Source organism: Aythya fuligula, chromosome Z (genome assembly GCF_009819795.1).
Source record: "Aythya fuligula isolate bAytFul2 chromosome Z, bAytFul2.pri, whole genome shotgun sequence".
NCBI classification, from domain to species: Eukaryota; Metazoa; Chordata; class Aves; order Anseriformes; family Anatidae; genus Aythya; species Aythya fuligula.
The window spans coordinates 83,131,883-83,146,705 of NC_045593.1; positions in this window are offsets into that span (position 1 = coordinate 83,131,883).

Sequence of the window (14,823 nt, forward strand, 5' to 3'; positions counted from 1 at the left end):
TTGGGACTTAGATCCAAAGGCCAGAAAGCGCTTTAAACTCCCAGATTTGAGCCAAACTGCCTTTCTGAGCGACGTTTCTGAGGCTGGAGAGCCACACAAACTTCCAGCAAAGTAGCTGCGGCTCCCTGAAGTGATAAATAAAACTAGTCAGGTACTTTTTCTTCCAGAGAGCCATACAAATTGGTCCATGTTGACAGATGTTTGTCACTTAGTAACTTCTTTCCAAGTTTTTTTTTTTTTTTTTTTTTTTTTTTTTTTTTCCCTCCCTCTCCCCTCCTCTAAGCCTTCTTCCGAGCTTGCTTTGTTGTTTTAAAATATGCATGTCTCTCAGGAATGCAAGTCACGAGTCCAAACTTCGTGTCCAACCTCCCACAAGAAATGATCCTTTTATAGGGAACCCGATATGTCTCAATCTGCACTTCACTCAAAGCCGCTGGATATAGGGCACTGGTCCCTGCTCAAAAATAACTCCGCTGAAACGCCTTTCCACCTAAAAAATCCCCGCGAATGACTCCCAGGGAAGAAATATAGCTCCCATAATTAAGGAAGCCAGCGGTCAGAGGGGAATGCAGTCCGGAGGAAAAAAAAAAAAAAAAGAGAGAGAGAGAGAGAGAAAGAAAAAGAAAAAGAAAGAAAAAGGGCAGAGAGGGAGAGTTTTTATTCCTGTGCCCGCTGCACTGGGCCGTCATTAGCAGCAGGTTTATCAGGACGAGCCTCTGAGGCAGCTCCGGGTGCATGGGGAGAAGGCGTCAGCTCATGACGAGCAGAGAAGAGGAGAGATTAAGGAGCAGAGCCCAACTCCGAGAAAAGAGTAAGTGACCCTCAGTACAATGCAGGAGCCAGGGGACTGCCGGGCTTTGAATTGGCAGCCAAAGTTTGCTCGCAGGCGCGAACAATGGCGTGGGGGCAGGAGAAGGCGTGGGACGGGGCAGGGGGGGCCGGGGGCTGCGGGAACGGGGATGGGACGGGGATGGGATGGGGATGGGGATGGGGTTGGGATGGGGATGGGGTAGGGGTGGGATGGGGGCAGCGGGGCGCGGCCTGGCCGTGCGGTGCCGCTCCATCACCCGGTCCCTTATTTACGTGGGAAAAAGTAAAAAAGAAAAAAAAAAAAAAAGTAATACATAATTAAATAAATAAATAAGAAAAAAAAATGGAGGGGGAAGGAAGGAGGGAGGGAGGGAGCGAGAGAAACTTCCCAAGTGATGAGAAACAGATGAGTTCCTGCCTGGGTCACGTCTGCTGCGGGCCCTGATGCGAAGTGACGTCATCAGTTACATACCCTCCGTCGTCAGAGCGAGCGGGACGGGGAGAGGGGAGAGGAAGAGGGGAGAGGGGAGAAGAGCCTTCCCTCCTCCCCCGCCCCCCGTCGGGACAGGCTGCCCTTAGGACCACGCCGAACAATGCCCGAGTTGCCCCTGGCTGCAGACACCTTTCCCTGCGCGCCCGCACAGCCCAGCATATGGGAAGCTCGCAGGCCCGGCGCTCAGCGGAGCCGATAATGCATTATTTTTTTCGGCAATATTTACAGCGCCGCTTTTAATACGCACCAGATGGCTCGCGACGAGGCTACCAGCAGCCAGCGAGCTCCTCGGTTTTACTCGGCAGCGTTTTGTTACAATTACGCTCCATGCTGGGACCAATTTTACCGGTGACCTATTTTTCATATTTGTAGCTTTTTTTTTTTTTTTTTTTTTTTTTTTTAATATTAAAAAACCTCCTAAGGCAGGGCAGGGCTGAGGCAGGCGAGGAGCAGCCGCTGCTGCCCCCGGATCGCAGGCGGCTCCCCTCGTCCCGGGTAATGACACGCCGCCGCGCGTGTGCCTACGTCTGTGCGCAGATAAATAATAGATACTCATATTTATCCCTCGTTTTTGATCAATAAAGCCCCTGTTTGTTAAACCTTAGCTCAGCGCGCTCGCCCTCCCGAGTGCGGAGCATCGCAGGCGGCTGACGGCGGTGGCAGCGCACCGCGCCGGGCTGGGCTGCGCTCACCGAGCCGAGCCCCCCGCAAAACTCCCCACAAAAACGGGGCGTTCCGCTGCCGAGAGGAGAAACCCAGCCCCTCGAAGTCCCCGGGAGTCCCTAACCACTGACAGCAGGAAGCTGCGGGTGATGCATTCCTGCGAGCTACACGCCGCGCTGCCCAGGGCAAGGCGAGCAGCCCTCGCCTAGAAAAAGCATCCCCGGGCTCCTCAGCCCGGTGCGCACCGAGCCGCAGCGGTTTTCTCCTCGAGTTTCTCCCCCTCCCCATTCTCTGTACAGCACAGCGCCTGTTTTCGGCGTAAACGGCCAATTTACTCCTTCGCAGGTGTGCTCTCCCTTACACAAACGCTTTCCCCACTTTTATGGGAACTGTTGTTTTTTTTTTTTTTTTTCCTCTCCTGCTAAAATCACAGATGTTTATTTTATTGATATAACCTATACCTCGGTTATGCCGGGAATAATATGCCTCAACTAACAGTCATTTAGCAAATAATAGAGGCGCTCTGGATGCTTTCCAATGTTACACATGTACTTGGTCATAAAATGATATGTGAAAAAATTAACATCTGCTTTCCTAAAATAAAGTGTTCCAAGTAGCTTTTTATGAATGCTTCCCTCATTTTAAAAAGAAATATGTAGAGATAAACTGGCATCCATATGTATAGCATATTTATAATGGTTTTAGGATTTGAAGGTAGCTATTCATTGCATAAGCCATTTAGAACTGACGTTTTAAAAGCTACTTAACCTCAGACATCCTTGAATCTTAAAGAAGGATTCCCAAAGATATTATTTAAAGAGGAATTTGCTGTAATTTAATTGCATATCAAGGCGGAACCGTGCGCGGGCACGGCCCCGGATGCTGCGCTCGACGCCGCTCCAGCGCCCGGGATTTTCTTTACCTGCGCCCCCCGCGCCCCCCCGGGACCCCCCCTTGTTTGGGGAGGCGGCAGCGGCGGCGACCCTCCGCTGGGCGAGACGAGGCCTCTCTGCAGGTGGTCCGGGGGCACCCCAAGCGACCCCCGGCTCCCCATGTCCCGCCCCCCCCCCCAAAAAAAAAAAAAAAAAGAAAAAGAAAAACATGGGAAAAAAAGTGGCTTTTAAATGCTCCCATGGCTTTTCGAAGGGGGTAACCCCCAGCCGGGGCGCTCAGGGTGGGGGAGCACCACTGGGGCGTGGCTGCACCTCGGGACCGGGCAGGGTGAGCTGGTGGGGAGAGAGGGGGTGAATACCCCCCCCCCAAAAAAAAACAAAACAACCTTTTGCTGCCCCCAGACCCAGTTTGGCCGCTGGCTGGGGGTGCCCAAGCAGCACCCCAGCGCCTGGGGCCTACCCTGCCCTGCCTGCAGTGGCCTTGCAAGCCAGGGCCAGAAAAGGCGGGGGGGTCACAACCCCCCCTCGGGTCCCTCTGACCCCCCCCGGGTCCCTCTGTGCCCGGCCTGCCCCTTGGGGCGTGGGGCAGGTGGGGGGAACGGCCCCGCTCTGAGTGACAGGGAGCTCCATATCTTTTTTCTTTCTTTTTCTCTCTCTTTTTTTTTTCTTTTCTTTTCTTTTTCCCCAAAAGGCTGGCCAGAGAACCGCTGCTCATACGGACATGAGGATTTCCAGCGCTCCGCTGAGCCCCCCTTTTATTTGCTTTGGTGGGGTGGTTTGTTTTCTCTGCCACCAAGGCTGGTCAAGGGAAAAGCGGGCTTGGGGGTTAGCAGGGAAAAGTCGTGTACAATTTCTGGGAAAGAAAAAAAAAAATAAACAAAAGTCCCACACAAGTCTGACTGGGTTGGTAAAATCATTAAAATATGTTAAGTGACATGAAGTTTGGATTTATGTGGACACACCGGACAGAAAGTGGACAGAGCCAGCGGGGAGAGTCACGCTTTAAGACAGGGGGTCTTTATTTAAAGATGGTGTATTTATGGGGAAAGAAAGGGAATATCTTACAAAGCTCTGGCTATACCCCCGATAACAAAACCTGTCACATCTTTACTTCTTGCTAGAAAAGAGCGAGTGTCCTCATTTGAACATCTCTAAAGTGATTATTAGATTCCTCTCCGAGAAATCGGTTTGTGAGACTGAGCCCGGAACACACAGACAAAAAAAAAAAAAAAAAAAAAAAAAAAAAAAAAAAAAAGTGTGGGGAGAGAGAGGAGAGAGAGAGAGAAGGAAAGAGAGATTTGTTCACACTGTGTCCATCTCCTATTTTACCTTCTCAAATACCACTGGAGTATCCCTCTATCCACTGTCCTACCTAAGGACCTTTCGTTAGTATAAACAAGCCCTGATTTAAAATAAAATATTTGCACTAAGGTAGAAAAAGGGGAAACAATAAGAAATCCAGTAGTTGTTGAAGTAGTAGTTATAGTCGTAGTACTAACAGTAGTGGTAGTAGTAGTTGTTGTTGTTGTTATTGTTGTTGTTATTATTACTACATCCCACCCCCTCAAATAAGATCTGAGAACTTTTTTTTTTCCCCCGAGAGTGTGAAATGAAGGACACAAAGACAGTGGTATATCAGTGAAAAGAAGAAAGTGGCCTTTTAATGAGACCTAAAGGAAACTAAAACGTAGATGAAGTGTACCGTAAAAGCTGCTTCAAAGTACAGTAATTCCCCCGAGTTCAGCCATCACGTAGATTTGGTAATTGGGAGTTTACTGCGCAGAGGTAAGGCAGCGTGGTGTGGATAACCCCGCATTTTTTCCCTTCAACAATTACAGATAGGTTTCACAGGCTGTCTTTGCGGAGAGCCATGAGGCATTAGGGACCCTTCGCTGCTGCAAATGAAGGAAGAGCCAGTCAACACCACGGAGAGGCAAAACAAAACAAAACAAAAAACCCAACCACCTACCTGCGTGCGCCAAGTTTAAATGATTTCCCCCTCTCCTAATCGTGGTCCTGGCTGCAGATGGACTCTAACAGGGGCGATAACATCACCAACTAGCTGCTGCTACCTTTACTGGCGTTTGCTTCTATGCCCGGCTTTCACTTGGTGTTTATTTTCCGACCTGAGCTTTTGCTGTATCACAAAAAGGCTCCACAAGTAACAGAGCAATAAATCCTACCAAAAATAAGACAGATTTCCTCATCGATGTGTAATAAAGTTAAAGGACATTGTTTTGTCAGACAAGCGCTAAGTAGAAAATAAATCTTTGGGTCTGGGGAAACAAAACGGAGTGCTGTTGGCATGTGTGTAAATTTACTTTTAAAAGCAATAAATCAATGTTAAATTAAACAGCTGGGTTCCCTATCTCGGAGAACCTTCCACATCGGAGGAAACCTCACTGGTGGAGCCCGAGATTTAATAACGGCGCCCCCCGAGCCCAGCCCCGACCCTGGCGCAGCCTCCGGCCCCTGCCCCGGCCGCGCCGCCGCTTCGGGACCCGCCGGGGGCCGGGGGCAGCCCCGGGGGGGCGCACGGAGACCCCCCCCTCCGCCTCGATCCGCGGGGTGCCCGGCACAGCCGCCCCCGCTGCCCTGCGCCGGGGTTAAGCAGCATAACCTGCCCGAACAGCTCAATACTGTTATTATCTCGGTGCTAATTTCATCATTTCTGCATCACGGGGCAGATGCCAGGCGCTGCCCCAGCGGGAAGTGGGGCTCCGGAAGGACGGCTCCCCATCGCAGGGTGCCACGGAGAAGAAATGGGGTGCACCTGCTCGACACGGCACCTCGGGCGTCGTGGTCCCACCGCATCTCGATCAGCGTCCCCACATGCTGACAGGGATGGAGAGAGGGGAAGAAATGGGGGGCTGGGGAGATAAAAATTGAAAAATAAAGAGAGGGAGAAAGGAAAGGGGAAAGAGAGAGAAGGGAAAGTGATAGGAAGAAGGGAAAGAAGGGAAAGAAAAAGAAAAGAAAGTAAAGGAAAAAAAAAGGAAAAAAAAGGAAAAAAAAAAAGAGTAAAGACGGGAAAGAAAAGGAAAAGAAAAGAAAGAAGGAAAGAAAAGGAAAAGAAAGAAAGAAGGAAAGAAAGAAGGAAAGAGAGAAAGAGAGAAAGAAAGAGAAAGAGAGAAAGAAAGGAAGAAAGAAAGAAAGAAGGAAAGAGAGAAAGAGAGAAAGAAAGAAGGAAGGAAAGAAAGAAGGAAGGAAAGAGAGAGAGAGAGAAAGAGAGAAAGAGAAAGAGAGAGAGAGAGAGAGAGGGAGAGAGAGAGAGAGAAAGAAAGAAAGAAAGAAAGAAAGAAAGAAAGAAAGAAAGAAAGAAAGAAAGAAAGAAAGAAAGAAAGAAAGAAAGAAAGAAAGAAAGAAAGAAAGAAAGAAAGAAAGAAAGAAGGAAAGAAAGAAAGAAGGAAAGAAAGAAAGGAAGAAAGAAGGAAAGAAAGAAAAAAGGAAGGAAAGAAAGAAAGAAGCCAAAGAAGGAAAGAAGGAAGGAAAGACACGAAGAGCGAAAGAGAGAAAGAAAAAAATAAAGGAGGGAAGAAAGAAGCCAAAGAGACTTGCAGTAACATTTTTGCACTCTGATGTAGACAAAACACGAATCAATAAGTTATTAAAAACCCCAAACAACAAAAGCATTATTGCAGAGCAGAAAGCAGCATGGCTTTCTGTTAGGGAATGTCTGTATCTGATTGCAAATGTTGAAGTCACCAAGTAAAATTTTTAAAGGACGTGACAATAAAGATATTTGGACACACAGCCGTTCACCGGTGTCAGTCGTTTCCTTCCAAACACAGGGACAGGGCTCGGACGAGGGACTTGCGGTGGCTCCGCAGCAGTGGGAGCGCTTCAGATGCCCTTGCAGACCCACTCTGGTGTCTACACACCACGGGCGTATTGGGTTATTTTTGCCGAAACAGTGCAAACACGAGGTAGAAGCATTTATTTATTAATTTAACTATCTACCCACTTAATTATTTATTTTCCCCTGGAGCCCTGCAAGTTCCAGAAAAGAAAGGTGACCCTTCACGGGACGGGAGCGGGAGCGGAGATTTAATGTTCGCTTTGCCTTTGTTTTGCTCTCTTTGGAAGGCGGATCTAAACACACGGCAAACTTTGATTGCTTGTTTGTTTGTTTGCAGATAAGGGCATTTTCGGCTTCCAAGTTTCACTCGCGGCACCGCTGCGGCTGTCACGCAGCACTCAGCGCACCCCGTTGTGCCCCCCTTGTCAAACCACCTTGGCTCTCCGGGCGCACCCAGGTCCCTGCTGGGAACGCGCCATTGCTGCGGCTGGCAGGGCCGGGAATTTCGGATATTTCCCCTCCAGGGCAGCTCTCTGGGACGGCGAGCCCCGAGGGCTGATGACTGCCAGCCAGGTGCGCGCCGCCCGCCCCCCCCTCCCCCCCCTGCACGCCGACACGCGTGTGGCGCAGCGCGTTCGCGCGGAATTAATTAGCGAAGACGGAGAAATAGATTATCCTAATAACCCCGCGGACAAATGAAGGACAAAGACCGGAGGGGTCCCCCCGGGTGCCGAGCGGAGCCGCCTCCGCGCCCCCCTCTCCGCTGCGGCGGGACGGGGAAGGGGGGGGGAGAAATGGGGGGCGAGGGGAGCGCGGCCCCTCCGCGCCTCTCCGCGGCTCTCCGCGTCGTCGCCGCCCCGTGGCCGGTTCCCGTGGCCGGGGCTAGGTGGCGCTCCGCCTCGCGGCACCGCCGCACCGCCCGCCTGCACCCGCGGGGGGCTCCGCGCCCGCGCTGCCGGCCGCGCAAAACCCGCGCAGCCCTCGGAGGGGGGCGCGGAGCTGGGCGAGCCCGGGAGGGGTGGCCCGCAGCCCGGCACAGCTCGAGGGGAGGTGGGAAAGGGGCGCGGGGGGAGCCCCCCCGGTGCCCACGCGTGTCCGCGGGCGCGCAGCGGTGTAGGTGGCGCCGCGGGTGTGGGCTGGGTGGGAGCGCAGAGGCGCTCCGTGCCGCGCTGCCACGAAGGCAGCAGGACAGTTGCGATGGGTTTCAAGGGTCGGGAAATCAAACACGGGCCTCTGGTCCCCGCAGGGCTGCGCGTGGTGTGGGCGTTTTTGAGGATTTCTCCCCAAGGCGAGAGCCAGCACCCGCGGTGGGGATGGACAACTCTGAGCTCTAGGCAGCGAGGGCATCCTTCCCAAATTCACCCGCAGCATTGCTAGGGCTTCTTCCCAATTCCTGCATCTAAAGAGTAAACGGCGTTTTGGGGCAGAAGAAACCCTCTCTTTGCGGGACAAACCGCTAAAAAAAAGTTCCTGGGGGAGATCAAGCCGACAAAGAGCGGGCAATGTCTTACAGCCCATCGGGCTGCGGCGTTATCACCACCAGCGCTGCTGCTGTTGCTGCCACTAATTGAACAGGGAGGTTTCCATCATTTGCATCAATCCTGCGGCACCTTAAGGAAAGTGGCCTATGAGATGGGGAAAAGTAATAGTAAACAGTGATTCACCGAGCGCTGTCTTGCGGAGCGCTCCCGCAGGCGAGGGAGATGCTGGGCTGCTCATTTCGGCTCATCTCGGGAGCGTGGCGGCTCCTTCCTCGGCGGGAGGGATCCGGAGGAGTTTGAGTGGCCTGATTGGTAAACTTTATTAGGGATTTCGGATCGGATTATTCGGATTTGGTGCCGTGGGATCTTTGTGGAGTCTCTCTCTCCCTCAATAGGTGTTAGGCTGTAACTAGGAGGCGCTGAAAACCTAAGGCGGAAAATTTACAACTTGATCAGCTCCAAACCACACACACCAAAAAAAATCTGCTACTGTTGCAAACATATGTTACGGATTAAGTTAAGCAAATGGCTCTAGTTTTGCAAGGTTGAAAGCTGATAATGAAAACTTATATGCTAAAGAGTTTGGCTTTTGTTCTAACTCCAGTTCCTTAAACGCCAGCAAATCCCATTTACCTTTCTGAAAAAAAATAAAATAAAATAGGAATAAAAACAATGCCCTCCATCTAGCTGGAATGGGAGCCCTGGCACTTGCCCCTCCGGTGGAGCTGAGCCTGCCCCGAGCTCTGCATTTATCTCCAGGTATTCGTTTCAGGCAGCGGGCACGGCGGGGCAGGCAGCACCTGGGGTCGCACAGCCCTCCCCGGCCCCCCCCGAACCCCTCTCCCGAAGGATCCCCGGCACCCAGGGGTCCGAATCTGATTTTCCTGCCCCCTCTCCCCTCCGCACGGCGGACCCCGCACTCTCGTCCCCGCCAAGCCCGCGATGAGGAAGACTGCGGCGGGGAGAGCGCTTTGGGGAGGAAGGTTGCACCTGAAGGTGACCCCAGCCCGCCCGCAGTTCGCCCCCTTGGCTGCCCCCCATCTCCCCTGCCTTGGCCGCTGCGGTGGGAGAGGGGGGCCCCCCTCTCGCACACATCACCTGTCGCGATACGGCTACAGGGACAAAACCGGGTCCGCTGCACTCCTGGAGGTGAGGGCTGGTGCCCCCTTTATTGCTCTGTTACTTGTGGAGCCCGAGGAAAGGGGCTGAAGGCCCGAGTGGGGGGTGTCTCTGTGGGCACCGAGCTGGGGATGGGTCTCCCTGCTGCGTGCGGGGCCAGGAACGCGCGGCCGCTTCGCTGCCCGTCGGCTGGCAGCGGGGATGCGACACTGATAAATGGCCGGGAAGAGGAGAAGCCACCCCAAAAGACATCGGGGGGTCACAGGAGGAGGGGGCGAGAAAAGCGCCAAGGGGGTCCCGACACTCCTCCTCGGGCTGGGGGAGATTTGTTTATTCCTTTCGAAGAGAAACGGAGGGGGGGGGGGACGGGAAATGTCTCCAGAAAGACAAACAAAATACATTTTGCTCTATTCGTAGGGGAAAGTTTCCACGCTCCCCAAAGCCCTCACGGATCAAAATGCGTGTGAACGACCCTGTCTGTCCCGCGCGGGGAGTGGGGACAGCGCGGGGAGACGCGGGCTAAGGGGCAGGAGGGGAAGGGAGGCAGAGAATTAGGGACCTAAAAAAAAAAAAAAGAAACAAAAAACCAAAAAAAACAAATCCTAAAACAACAGGGAATAAAAACAAACACCATGAAACGCAACAAAGTCTGGACACTCGGAGGCCAAATCCAAAAAGTTGGGGCGGATCCGAACGAAACTCCAGCGCCTGCGTTTGCTTTTAAAGAGCTCGGAGAGCACAGGGCTCGGTGGAGAACTGGGGGTGAATTTTCCCGACCATTGTGAAGGCGCAGTGGGGTTCCAACTTTGTTTCCGTCTTCCCTTAATATATATACTTATACGTGTACATTTATTTATAAAGAAAGAGCGGAGAAGAATAAAGAAAGACGAAAAAAAGAAAGAAAAATAAATTAAAAGGGCAAATAGAAAATAAAACAAAAACATTCCAGACGAATATTCAGCGCCGCAAGACATTTAAGCCTTCGGTTTCGTGCGCGTGTGGCAAAGCCTTTGATGCAGGCATCTCCCTCTGCGCCGAAGTCGTTGGGCGAAGCCCCCTGCTCTGGGGGGTCCGGGAGGAGGTGGGCTCAGAGAAACCGCCCCGGCCCCCCCCGATGCCCCCAGGAGCTGCGGCGGGTCCCGTCCCGGGGGCATCCCGCACCCCTCGGCGGAGCGCTGAGTCCCTGGGGGCTTGAGGCGAGGGGGGGCACACACAGGGGGAGGGGGCGACTCCGAGACCCCCCGGGAGGTCCCCAAACGACGTCCAACACGGCGGCCCCCCCGGGCAGCCACGGCGGCGGGCTGCCGGGTGGGGGCACGGAACAAACGGATTCGCGACCCCCGGCACAGCCAGCAGGACCCGGGGCCGGGGGTGTCCCGGGAGGGGCTCCCCGAGGACCGGGCTCCCCCCTGGGGTCTGACCCCGCAGCCGGTTGCGGATCCCGGTGGGGCGGGAGGAGGAGAAACGCCCGGTGCGCCCTGGTTCTGGGGGCTACACGCCGGGACCCCCCCGGCGGAGCCGCTCGGGGCCGGGGCTGGCACCGAGCATCAGGACCGGGCTGACCCCCCCCGCCCCTCTGCCGCAGCCCCGGGAGGAGTCGAGGGGGAGTGTAACAGGCAATCAACTTTTTTTCTTTTTCCTTTTTTCCCTCCCTTTCCTCCCCCCCCCACCCTTTTTTTTTTTTTTTTTTTTTTTTTTTTCATCCTCCCGCCCAGGAGCAGCCGGCCACCGGGAGTTTTGCCCGAAGTGGCAGCAGATCAGCCACCGACCCCCGCCTCCCCTCCCCCTCCCTCCGAGGGGGCCCTGATACAGCGGGTGGGGGGCGCCGGGGGCACGGCGGACGGGGCGGGGGTGTCCCACGCCTCCCCTTTTCCCCTTGTCGTCGACCTCCCTCTCGGGGTCCGTTCCCCAAGGGGAGGAAATCCAGGGGGCAGCCGGCGACCCCTTCCCCACTCCCCCATCCGCCACCGGGGCGGCGACCCCATCGGAGCGGCGGCGACCCCAGACCCCAGACCCCGGACCCCGGACCCCGGACCCCAGACCCCGCGCCCCGGCTTCGGCGGCGGCGGCGGCCCCGGCGCTGTCCGTGGTGCTGGGCCCGCCCCGAGCGCCGCCAAGCCCGGCCCTCGCCGCCCGCCTCGGAGCCAGAGGGGAGCCCCCAACCCGTCCCGTCCCATCCCATCCCATCCCATCCCATCCCATCCCATCCCATCCCATCCCATCCCATCCCATCCCATCCCATCCCATCCCATCCCATTCCATCCCATCCCATCCCATCCCATCTCACTCCTCCCATCCCACCCCATCTCAATCCCATCCCACACCTCTCACTTCAACTCCATCCCACCTCATCCTATCCCATCCCATCCCATCCCATCCCATCCCATCCCATCCCATCCCATCCCATCCCATCCCACCCCAGGTGCTCCCTGCCCCATCCACCCAGCCGCCGCTTTTCGGGAAATTTGTCCCCGCCCAGGAGGTCGCTTTATGTCGGGAACCCGCCTAAAATGCCACAAGGATCCCCCCGCAGCCCCTGTCTGTCGCTGTTCGGGTGTCCCCAGCCCTCCCGAAAATGTACACCGAGTTGGCTGAAAGTGCCAAGGAAAGCCACTTCGCATCCAGATTTTATTGGTAGCCTTAGTGGTAATACAGAAATAAAAATAAAACCCAAGCGCACTCGAAGAGGGAAGCATCTCCCAAACAGCTCCGCCGGTCCCCATCCGAGGACGACCCAAAATCTGGCTCTTAATTCAATTAGGAAGAACCTCGGTGGGAGCAGAAGTAAGGCTTACACCTGCGAGAAAGGGACCGGAAACCGGGAAAAGCTGGCAAAAGCGACCATCAAAGTGGCAACACCTCGCCTGGCATTTGCTGAGAACCACCGGGCCACTATCAAACGGGTGCCGAGCACCGCTGGTGCCTTTTTGCACCCCACGGGGACCCGCAGGGGCAGCATCCGTGCTGGGGGGAGGCACTTCTGTGCCGCCTGCTGCGGGGGGCGAGGAGGGCTCCTCGCATCATCGGCTTCGCTGTGCGAAACAAAACTGCATTTCTTCGCGTGGCGAGACAGCCCGGCAAAGGAAAGGCGTAAAACGGCCCCGGGAGGGGGGGGAGATGCGCGGGAGGGGGATTTGTCTAATGGTGCCAGGGGTGGCAGCTTTAAGGGAGGAGTGTGAAGGCACAAGGCTGCGGACGGTCCCTTGCCAGGCGATAGGGGATTAGGTAGGGCTTGAGGAAAAGAGAAATGGAAGCGACAAAAGACGGCGACCCAGGCCTTTCCAGAGAAGGGTCAGCTCTCTCCTGCGCCGCACTTAGTGGGAAATTACTGCTGCTATTGTCTCCGCAGGGACAAACCAGCCCGCGGAGCTGGCCCCCAGAAATACTCGCATTTGCCTTACCCCAGCAGAGGGGTCCTGGGGGCAGCGGGGGCCGGGCAGGCACCGCTCGCCTTTCCCACTCGTGTTTCTCCTCCTTCGGGCCAAGGCAGAAGGCGGTGCCGGCGTGTGGGAGCCGCCGGGGAGCCAAAACTCGCCCAAAGTTCCCAGGAAACCCACCCAGCTCCCCCGGGAAAATAGTAAAAACCTCCCCCAGGAATTAAAAAAAAAAAAAAATAATAAAAATGACCGAGGGCTGAGCGCTGCTGGCACGGGGCCGGGAGGCAGTGCTGGCAGCGAGTGAGCTTTTTGGGGCCGGGGTCTGCTGCCCAAAAACCATCCGGGACCCCCGGCAAGGCTGCAAGCCGCAGGTGCTCCCCCTGCAAAGTCCCAAAGTTAAACCAGGGCGGCGTGGACCGGGACCCGCAGCTCACCTCCAGCCTGAGAGGTCCCCCCAAGTGTCAATGAAAACGTTCACTTCTGCTTTTATTCGCATTCTTATTTTATTCTTATTTATTTATTTTTTATATATATCAACTCAACGGCACTTCCAGCGGGCGAGGAAGCAGGAAGGGGCTCCCGGCCGGCCCCACCGCCCCGGGCTCCCACCACCAAACCCGCTCCTCCCTGCTCCATCGGGAGCCAGACTTGTGCCACCTTGTGCGGGTGTTGCGTGCTGCTGGAGCCCCGCAAACTGCGCCAGGGCACGGGGTTTTCTCCGCCTCTGCCTTCACACCCTTCAGGGGGAATAAAACGTCTCTGAGGGGCAAAACTGCAGCCGGCGGTCGGCGCGGGCTGGGCGATGCTGTCCTCGCCGTCACGTTTGGCCACTTTTTGTTCCTGCCACCAGCATTTAGGGGACCGTGCTGAGCACGGCGAAATTTAGAGATGCGGCAAAGCTGCTTGTTTGAGCCTACTTTGAAGTAGTAATGCTAGTGGGTCTGAAATCCAGATCTACGCGCTAATCTATGGTTTCGCCTTCAAACGGAGCTGAGTTACAAAGAGCTCGGGAAGATTTTGCATCTATTCAGCAGGCACAAAATCTTTAATTTTCTGAGGAGCAAAAACTCCCCAAGAAACTTCATATAGCTCCTTAGGTTTTGCTTAGCATACGTGATAAAACATTGATTGTCGCAGTTTGGTGACCCATGAAATTTGGGGGTTAGTTTTCTCTTCAGACCAGAGCATATAATTATGCAAATAAAGAGCTGTCACTGATCTAGTGAAATACTCACAAACACATGCAATCCGAAATGGAACAGAAAAGTGAAAATTTGTGGTATTATGATGGTTACAATGATAAATGACATCTCCTTCCAAGTTTCTCGAGAAGTGCATTTTTCACACTTTGTCGCGCATGTCAGGATGCTGCGGGCACACACCGCGGCGCACACACGCACACACACACGTCCCGCAGGATCCAGACACCCACAAATGCGTGCACAGGCACACACACACACACACACGCACACACACACACACGCACCCATCCCTCGACTCCCTGAGATTTGTCTCTGCCCAAGCGTGCGGTGGATGCATACATTCTTGGCAGGTTATTTTTGGTTTGGCTGACTCGAGCACGGTGCAATATGTGGCTACACGCGGTTTTGGATGTGACACTTTCCATTTGTACTTCTGAATGAAATTTCTAGAGGGGTAAAAAAAAAAAAAAAAAGAAAAAAGAACAAAAAAGAAAAAAAAAAAGAAAGAAAGAAAGAAAGAAGAAGAAAACAATTAGTGTTATTTCTCGGGGACACTTTCCCACGAAAAGCAGCATCTTGTGACTGAGCCCCAGAGATTCACACCGCGATGGCTGCAACCAGCGCGGAGCAATGGGCGCACAATGCAATTTCTTTGCTTCCCCCCCTATTTATTATTATTATTTTTTTCCATAGCCCTGCTGCGTTTGAGGGTCCCCATGGGGCCGGTGGCTGCTTTCCCCCAGGACCATTCTTTCCCCCCCCTTGGCGAGGAAATGCTGCTCTCCGACGGGGGGATCGCTCTCCGAACCCCTCGCCCCTCTCAGGTGTCACCCTGGTCACAATATCACGGGGATGTCGCGACATGTCCCCGCCACTGGGTCCCGACGAGGTTGATTTCAGACCCCCCCGCCCCCGAGGAGCTCTAGCCCCAAAAAGACATCGATCCGGAGAAAAAACCCGTGGACCCCCGGCCGCCCCTCTCGCCG